Source organism: Macaca nemestrina, chromosome 3 (genome assembly GCF_043159975.1).
Source record: "Macaca nemestrina isolate mMacNem1 chromosome 3, mMacNem.hap1, whole genome shotgun sequence".
NCBI lineage: Eukaryota > Metazoa > Chordata > Mammalia > Primates > Cercopithecidae > Macaca > Macaca nemestrina.
The window spans coordinates 1,736,144-1,746,073 of NC_092127.1; the positions used below are offsets into that span (position 1 = coordinate 1,736,144).

General features: G+C 39.3%; 1 pseudogene; it reads left to right on the plus strand.

The window, feature by feature from the left end:
- The first annotated feature begins 4,500 nt into the window (after positions 1-4,500).
- On the plus strand, positions 4,501-5,603 carry LOC105466529 (little elongation complex subunit 2 pseudogene; annotated as a pseudogene).
- The last annotated feature ends 4,327 nt before the right edge of the window (positions 5,604-9,930 follow it).

Genomic DNA, 9,930 nt, shown 5'->3' on the forward strand with positions numbered 1-9,930 from the left:
GGGGTTTTTTGAGATGGAGTTTTGCTTTTGTTGCCCAGGCTGGAGTGCAGTGGCACAATCTCGCCTCACTGTGACCTCCATCTCCCAGGTTCAAGCGATTCTCCTGCCTCAGCCTCCCGAGTAGCTGGGATTACAGGTGTGCACCACCACACCCAGCTAATTTTGTATTTTTAGTAGAGACGGGGTTTCACCCATGTTGGTCAGGCTGGTCTTGAACTCCTGACCTCAGGTGATCTGCTCTCCTCAGACTCCCAAAGTGCTGAGATTACAGGCGTGAGCCACCGCACCCAGCCAACTGAATTAAATTTAAAGGAGTTTAATTGAGCAATTAATGATTCGTGGATCAGCCCCCGGAATCGGAGCAGATTCAGAGAGACCAGCACAGCCACATGGTGGAAGAAGATTCATAGACAAAAAAAAAAAAGGAAGATGATGTACAGAAACCGGAAGTGAGTTACAGAAACAACTGGATTGGTTACAAGTTTGCCTTACTTGAACAGTTTGAACACTCAAGCAACGTATGAGTGGCTGAAGTATGGCTGCTGGCTGGATTGGCGATTGTTCCATCAGCGATTGTTACAGGTGCATACTCCTAAATTAATTTTCAACCTTGTCGACCTATTAAGTTAGGTTATGGTTCATCTACAAGGACTCAAATGTGGAAGTATAGAGTCCTTCCCAGGCCATATTTAGTTCGCTTTAACAATAGATAACTCTTTTTTACAATTTGAAGTGGATGTGTTCTTATGAACTATTCCTTACATTTCTTTATATTAGAAATTCCTAGCCTTTAAAGTAACAAATGATACCATTAATTTATTTTTATTAGTGCTTTCTGGGCAGCAATACTGTAATATTTATTAGAAACATAAATTTTATCTTAAAAAATTATTTGTTTGATAAGATGTGATTTTATGTCTACACATTAAAATTGTAAGTGCTTTAACATACATAATAATAATGGTCTGTATTTATAAAAACATAGTTATTAAGAAATGTCCAAAAGTACATTGAAAAATGTGGGGCATTTATGACTTTTTTCAAAGAAAGATTCACTTTCATAATTGTAAGAAATCAGAAATTGTAAGAAATTGTAAGAAAATCAGACATGTCTATTTAGGTATTTGCTTATTATGTGAGTAAACCTTTATTGTGACAACTGCAGGATAAGTAAAAAGGAGTAAGACAGAAATTATCTTAACGATGTATTTTTATATATATATATATAAATATATATATATATATATATATTTTTTAAAGACAGAGTCTTGCTCTGTCACCCAGGCTGGAGTGCAGTGGCATGATCTCGGCTCACTGCAACCTCCACCTCCCGGGTTTAAGCTATTCTCCTGCCCCAGCCTCCCGAGTAGTTGGGACTACAGGCACCCACCACCACGCCTGGCTAATTTTTTGTATTTTTAGTAGAGACAAGGTTTCACCATGTTAGCCAGGATGGTCTCGATCTCCTGACCTCATTGCCCACCTTGGCCTCCCAAAGTGCTGGGATTACAGGTGTGAGCCACCGAACCCAGCCCTGTTCACAATATGTTAACAGACAGATTGTAAATAATAATATAACGTGATAAGATGACAAAACAAAACTATAAACAAAATTCTACAGGAGCAGCCAGTAGAAAGTGATAGATTCTAACTAAAGTTTAGGAAAGATTTTATTGTAAAAATATCATTTGAGGTAGCTTTTGACAAGTCAGTCGAGCTTCATACACAGAGAAATTGGGGAAAAGGGAGGGAATAGCAGAGAGATGAAAAACAAGGCATGGTTTAGTTACTACAAATATTGAACTTGAGTTAATGCACACTGTAAAATTTGCACACTACCTACCTAATGTACACAAGTAGATGACTGAATAAAAAGGCTAAAGAAACAGTGGTAAAATAAAAGTATTAACTTATCTCAACAGTGTTTTTTATTTCCTATTTTATTTATTACTGGATGGATTTAGTGGATTCCTCTCTATGTGCTTTTATTCCACCCACATCAATGCATATCTGACTGATTTGTAAATGCCAGCATGTACATTTTCTGCATGAGGGCTTTCTCCGACTCTGAAACCTTCTTGGCTACTTTTACTAGGCCCAAAATGCTGGAGAGTGATCACGCATAGGTAGAGCCACAACCAATGGCTGACGGAAATTGGTGTGTAGATATTACAATTCCCTCACTCAGCTACACATTTTACCCTGGTCCTCGGTTTCCACAGGAGGATTAAGCTCCTGTTGTCCATAGTGATGACGCCCTTGAAAATAAAGCCTTTTTTGTCATTATTTTCTCCCTATCTCACTTCCTGTTCTTCTCAGATCATTGACAAAATAAACCATTTGCACTTGAATGCCTATTTTGGTCTGGGTCCCAAATTGAAATGTACGTTGGGATAAAAGTACATGAAATAAAATTAAATTACAACAGCAAGAAATAAAGTTTATTTATTGTCAGCCAGTGAAACTTTGAGGTCGTTTGCTTGGAAGAATAACAGGGTCTGTAATGACTAAACAATAATATATTAGAGAAAAGAAGTCAACTACAAAATTGGAATAAAAAGCATTGTGTTATAAATAACAAAGACGACACTTGGAAAACAGGTGCTTGTATTTACTGTCTGAATTCACCATGGACACAGGTTGGGCCGAAATGTGGAGATTTGGAAAAGAAAGGAGACCACCACAGGTTGTTCAGCAGAAAAACAACACAACCAAATTTTGGATGAGTGTGTTGAAAGAAAATTAAAAGGAAGTGAATCTATATAAAGATGAGCTCAATTTCTTAACTGAACCCACCACTAAAATCTGCTTATCCACTGAATCTTCTGTGTCAAACATAACCACTGTTCTCCCAGTCACCCGAAGCACAATTGCACCATTTGCTTCTCCCATCCCTTTACTCCAGCTCACTCCGGCCTCTCAGGGCCACTCCCCACCCCTACTCAATGGATTTGCTTCTCCCATCCCTTTACTCCGGCTCACTCCAGCCTCTCAGAGCCACTCCCTACTCCTACTCAATGAGCAGATCTTACCAATTCCACTACCTCGGTATTTCTCAAATCTAGCCCTCCCTTTCACTCCATGCCTGCTCTCTCAGTCAGATCCTGACTTTCTCTTGTTTGATCCGTTATAATATCTTGGTTCCTACTCTTTTCTCCTTGAATCCTGTATACATCAACTCTATGTTCCACTGTGAGGAGTGACTGAAAACATAAATCTGACCAAATCATTCCCCGTGTTAGCACCTGGAAGCAGCCTAAATGACGGTCCTCAAGGAGAGTGAGAAAGACAATCAGTTGAGATGTAGCAGAAAATATTAGCAACTTTATCTTTTTTTGTTGTTTTTTTTGAGACCGAATCGCTCTGTCGCTCAGGCTGCAGTCCAGTGGTGCGATCTCGGCTCACTGCAAGCTCTGCCTCCCGGGTTCAGGCCATTGTCCTGCCACAGCCTCCTGAGTAGCTGGGACTACAGGCACCCACCACCATGCCCAGCTAATTTTTTTGTATTTTTAGTAGAGACGGGGTTTCACCATGTTAGCCAGAATGGTCTCAATCTCCTGATCTTGTGATCTGCTGGCCTTGGCCTCCCAAAGTGTCAGGATTACAGGCGTGAGCCACTGCGCCCGACCAACTTTATTTTTATTTCATTCTATAAAACAAAATAATATACTTACATGTAATACATGGAGAGACCACACAACGTGCAGAGAAATTTATAAAGACATACAGATACATTAGAGGTGACTGCTTGAGAAAGTTTTACTGAATAAGTGTATAATCAAAAAAGTCTGAGGCCTGCTGCTCACACCTGCAATCTCAGCACTTTGGGAGGCCAAGACAGGTGGGTCACAAGGTCAGGAGTTCAAGACCAGCCTGGCCAAGAGGGTGAAACTGAAGATACCGTTACCTGCGCAGTGATACAGATGAGGAGTGCTTAATTATTGATACAGAGTATAAAAATAATAGTGATGGAAAGATAGCTGTTGAGTGAGGGTTCTAACTTAAGTTCTTGACCAGCTAGTCCAAATTCTTCCTCAGGACAGGCTTCTGTAGGAAGCCAGACTAATACTGCTTATAGTCCAGAAGAGTCATGTGTTTTTATTTTTTTTATTTTTATTTTTTTGAGGAGGAGTTTCGCTCTTGTTGCCCAGCCTGGAGTGTAATGGTGCGATCTCAGGTCACTGCAACCTCCGTCTCCCAGGTTCAAGCAATTCTCCTGCTTCAGCCTCCCAAGTAGCTGAGATTACAGGCATGTGCCACTGCGCCCGGCCAATTTTTTGTTTTGTTTTGTTTTGTTTTTGTATTTTTAGTAGAGATGGGGTTTCTCCATGTTGGTCAGGCTGGTCTCAAACTCCTGATCTCAGGTGATCCTCCGGCCTTGGCCTCCCAAAGTGCTGGGATTACAGGTGTGAACCACCGTGCCTGGTGAGTCTTGTATTTTTTTTAAAAACCTATCAAATGAGTATACAAAAAATTTGATCCAGTTGGAGAGAATTTAAAATGCAGGATGAGCTCTTAAAGCCAATTTCCAGAAAAGTAGCCAAATTGCCCTTAATGAATTCAGAAAATTCTAAACAGTCTTCTGTTTCTGAGCAATTGTCTGTTCCTTCAGATGCCTCCGGTTGGCCAAAACTGGATGGCCTTCTGCATTTCAGAAGCCACAAGGACGACTGCCATGTGCACTTCAGGACTGTGTTGAAGACACGTCAGAACACCTAGCTCCTCAGGAAGGAAATTTTATTCGTAAGTTATTTGGCCTGCAAGACCTGTTGTTACTCATGCGCCCAGTGTCAAGAGGATGGAGACAAGACCACGTTCTAAAAACAGAAGAAACTCGGAAGACCATTTCCAGTTTATGTACTACCAGAAGCAGAGAACCAAGCTGGTCACGGAGTTGAAGCTCTGACTGAAGGTGACGTCGTCGCTTATGGACTGAAAGTTGACTGCATTCCAACAGCTATTTTATGCTGACCATATCAATGCATTTACTTCAAAGCTTTTTCTACTGGAAGGAATTACCTCAGAAGCACTAAAAGAAAAGCTTTCAGCACTCAAGATTTCCAATGTATTTAACATCCTCCAACACATTCTAAAGAAATCAAGTAGCTTACGGGAGGGTTCCTACTTGTTATCCCATGCAGCAGAAGATTCTTCACTCCTGATCCATAAGGCCTCTGATGGAAAAGTTACTAGGACAGCATACAATTCGTATAACACACATTGCAGCCTTCCTGGTGCACCTTCCAGTCTCTCAGTTCCCTGGGTCCCATTAGATCCCAGCCTGTCATGACCGTATCATATCCATCATGATAGAATACCTTGTACGTCTGCACCTAAATCACCGGATACCACAATACAACAAAAGGTTGGTGGACCGAGAATGCCTACGGGCAGCCACAGGAATCCAGTTTCCATAGAAACCAAAAGCAGTTGCTTGCCTGCTCAGCAAGTTGAAACTGAAGGAGTGGCTCCGAATAAAAGAAAAATAACTTGAGGACTGCACCATGGAAAATTAAATTAAAAAAACCCAACACTTATAGCAATGTTTAATTGAGAAAAGTTTGAGGGAAAATATGACTAAAAGCTCAGCAGGCAAGAGGAACATTTTTCCTGTAGCATCCTCAAGAGTTCTTAGAGTGTTTGAAAAAACCTGTTGGCTCTGTGAAGGAATGCTTCAACTGAAATGGAACGTTGGCTGGGCGCGGTGGCTCATGCCTGTAATCCCAGCACTTTGGGAGGCCGAGGCAGGCGGATCATGAAGTCAGGAGATCAAGGCCATCCTGGCTAACACGGTGAAACCCCGTCTCTACTAAAAATACAAAAAAACTAGCCGGCCGTGGTGGCGGCGCCTGTAGTCCCAGCTACTCGGGAGGCTGAGGCAGGAGAATGGCATGAACCTGGGAGGCAGAGCTGGCAGTGAGCCGAGATCGCGCCACTGCACTCCAGCCTGGGCGACAGAGCGAAACTCCGTTTCAAAAAAAAACAAAAAAAGGAATGTTATGTTGTTCACTCTTAAAAGTTTAAGGAGCATCTTGATATGTTTTAACATTATCATGGCAGGGAAATCTATAAAGAAGAAAAATATTTTTACATTAAACCTTTTGTAGAAATTATAAATAGAAAAATAATTTGATTTTTTTAATCAAGAATGACACATCAAAATATATTATGTTATATTGCCAATCCGTTGAGACTGACTCAAAGGATTAAATATCGCCACTGTTGAAGATAATTATGAGCAACGCAAACCTTGTTTCTGACCCATTTTGATAGTTTTTATATACTCCTTTAAAATGATGAATGTTGCAGGTTAATAAAGTTAGTACCTTTAAAACTTGTTGAAATACCATTACAGAAGCCAAAACTAAAGACTCCCTGCCTCTGAAAAAAAGGGGATGTTTTTCTTCCTTTCCTTTTATTTTTGGTTTACATATTTAATTATAACCTGTAACACTATATTATTTATTCAAAATTGCTTCTAGACATATCATTGATCAATATTGTCCTATCCAGATGTCATCAAAAACACTGATTAGAGATGCCTAGTGCTCTCCTACTCCACAAAGGACCAAAACAATTAGAAAAGACCACATCAAATAGAGTATATAGGAGAAAACACTGGAATTCAGCAAGAAAGCGATAAAGACCTTCTGATGCATGGAGACTGGAGACGGCAGCATAAAGAGGGAAGTGAAGGGCCTGGCTGGAATTGGCTTATCCCAAGAGACACTCCTCACCACAGAGAAAGAGGTAAGTTGAGCCCCAGGAATAAGTTTATAGAAATAAATGCCTGCATTAAAAAAGTAGAAAGATTTCAAATAAACAATCTAACAAGGCACATCAATGAACTAGTAAAGGAAGAACAAACTAAACCCAAAATTTAAAACTAGAAAATAAATAAAGATCAGAGCAGAATTAAACATAGTAGAGACTTAAAAAAATTATAAAATATCGATGAAATGAAAAATTTAAATTTTGAAAAGATAAACAAAAATTGATAAATTATTAGCTAAACTGAGAGAAGACCCAAGTAAATAAAATCAGAAACAAAAAAGAAGACTAACAACTGAGACCACAGAAATACAGACAATCATTAGAGACTATTATGAACAATCATCCACCAGCAAATGAGAAAAACTAGAAGAAATGAATAAATCCCTGCACACATAGAACCTACCAACATGAAACCATAAAGAAAAAGAAAAACCTCAGCAAACCAATAATGGGCAATATGACTGAAGCCATCATCAAAAGTCTCCCATCAAAGAAAAGCCCGAGACCTGGGGGCTCCACTGCTGAATTCTACCAAAGATTTAAAGAAGAACTAACATCAATTTGACACAAGCTCTTCAAAAAAAATGGAAGGGAAAGGAACTTTTCCAAACTTATTCTAGAAAGTCAGCATTACTCAGCTACCCAAACCAGGTCAGGACACAACAACAACAGCGACAAAACTGCAGGTCAGTATCCCTGATGCACACAAATGGAAAAATCCTGAACAAAATACCAGCAAACTGAATCTAACAGCACATCAAAAAAATGATACACCCATGTTCAAATGGGATTAGTCCTAAAAACGCAAGGATGTTTCAGTACATCCAAATCAATAAATGTGATACATCATATCAACAGAATTAAGGTCAAAAACCAGAGAATCATCTCAATAGATGCAGAAAAAGCACCTGATAAAACTCAACATCCCTTCATGATAAAAACTCTCAATAAATTAGGCATAGAAGGAGTGTACCTCAACATACTAAAGGCCATGTAACAAACGCACAGCTGACAGCATACTGAATGGGGAAAACCTTTTCCTTTAGGAACTGGAACCAGACAAGAATGTCCATTTTCAATACTCTTATTTAACACTGTACTGGAATTTCTAGCCCCGGCAGTTAAGCAAGACAAAGAAATACAATACAGCAAAATTGGAAAACAGAAAATGAAATTGTCCCTCTTTGCAGATAACGTAATCTTATATAGAGAAAAACCTAGAGACTTCACCACAGAACTCTTGGAACTGATCGATGAGTTTGGTAAAGTTGCAGAATATAAAATCAACATATAAGAACTAATAGCAAGTCTATATACGAATAACAAACTAGCTGAAGAAATCAAAAAAGCAATCCCATTTATAATAGTGACAAAAAATAAAATAAAGTACGTAGAAATAAACTTAACCAAGGAGATAAAAGACCTCTACGATGAAAACTACAAAACACCAATGAGATAAATTGAAGACGACACACCCACCAAAAAAAGAAAAATTCCATGTTCAGATTGGGACAGTCAATATTGTTAAAATGACCATCTTAATCAAAGCAAGATATACTTTTTTTTTTTTTTTTTGAGATGGAATCTCACTCTGTCACCCAGGTTGGAGTGCAGTGGCATGCTCCTGGCTCACTGCAAGCTCCACCTCCCGATTTCACGCCATTCTCCCGCCTCAGCCTCCCAAGTAGCTGGGACTACAGGCGCCGCCACTATGCCTGGCTAATTTTTTTGCATTTTTAATAGAGATGGGGTTTCACTGTGTTAGCCAGCATGGACTCGATCTCCTGACCTTGTGATCTGCCTACCTCGGCCTCCCAAAGTGCTGGGATTCCAGGCGTGAGCCACTGCGCCCGGCCAAAGCAAGCTATACATTTAGTGCAATTCCTATTGCTACCAAAGCACAGGGGTTCAGTCTCGGTCCTGCTGCTGCCACACAGAAAGCCATCACTGAGACAGTGAGTATTGCCAAGGAAGAAGGCTTTTAACTGAGTGCTGCAGCAAAAGAGATGGGAGATTAGTCTCAAATCCAGCTCCCTGACTGGCTATAACTAGTGGTTTATATAAGCAGGGAAGAAATGTGACAATGTCTAAGAAAAGGGAGGAACTAGGGAGGGGCACGAAAGTAATCATGAAGAATGAGGGGTTTGGCATCTCACTGTCTGGATGTGGTGATCAGGTGAGTTTCAGTTCTTCGATACTTTTCTTGAGAGCCCTGAATGTCATTCCTGAGGAAGGAACACAGATAAATGCAAGCTTCAAGCTTTAAGAACAGAAGGATCAAATTCTATGCTTATCCGAAACAAACTATCTGTGAGACTGTTGGACTGGTTTCTCTAGCAAAATACCAATAATATTCTTCACAGAAATAGAGAAAATATTCTAAAACTTGTATGGAATCACAAAATACCCTGAATAGCTAATGCAATTCTAAGCAAAAGGAACAAAGCTGGAAGTATTATACCACCTGTCCTCAAAATATACTACAAAGCTCTAGTAATCAAAACACCATGACACTGGTAATAAAAGCAGACACATAAACCAATGGAACAGACTAAAAATCCCAGAAATAAATTCCCTTATTTACTGTCACCTGACTTTTTTACAAAGTCACCAAAAATGTCGAAAAGTGGATATCCATGTGCAGAAGAATAAATCTAGACCCCCCCCCTCCACCATACATAAAAATAAATTCAAAATGGATTAAAGACTTAAGTTTAACACCCAAAACTATACAATTCCTAGAAGAAAACATAGGGGAAACACTTCAGGATATGAGACTGGGTGGAGATTTTATAGGTAAGACTTTACAAGTACAAGCCACAAAAATAAAAATAGACAAATGAGATTATATCAAACTGAAAATCTTATGTACAGCAAAAGAAGTAATCAACAGAATAGAAAGACAACCTGTAGGATGGGAGAAAATATTTGCAAACTATTCATCCAACAAAAGATTAATGTTCAGAATATACAAGGAATTCAAACAACAGCAAAAGAATTAAAAAGTCAAAAAAATCTGATTTTACAGTGGTCAAAAAATCTGAAAGACATTTCTCAAAACGGGACGTACAAATGGGCAAAAAGAACATTTAAAAAATTAACATCACTAATCATTATGGGAATGCAAATCGAAACCACAATGAGATATTCTCTTAT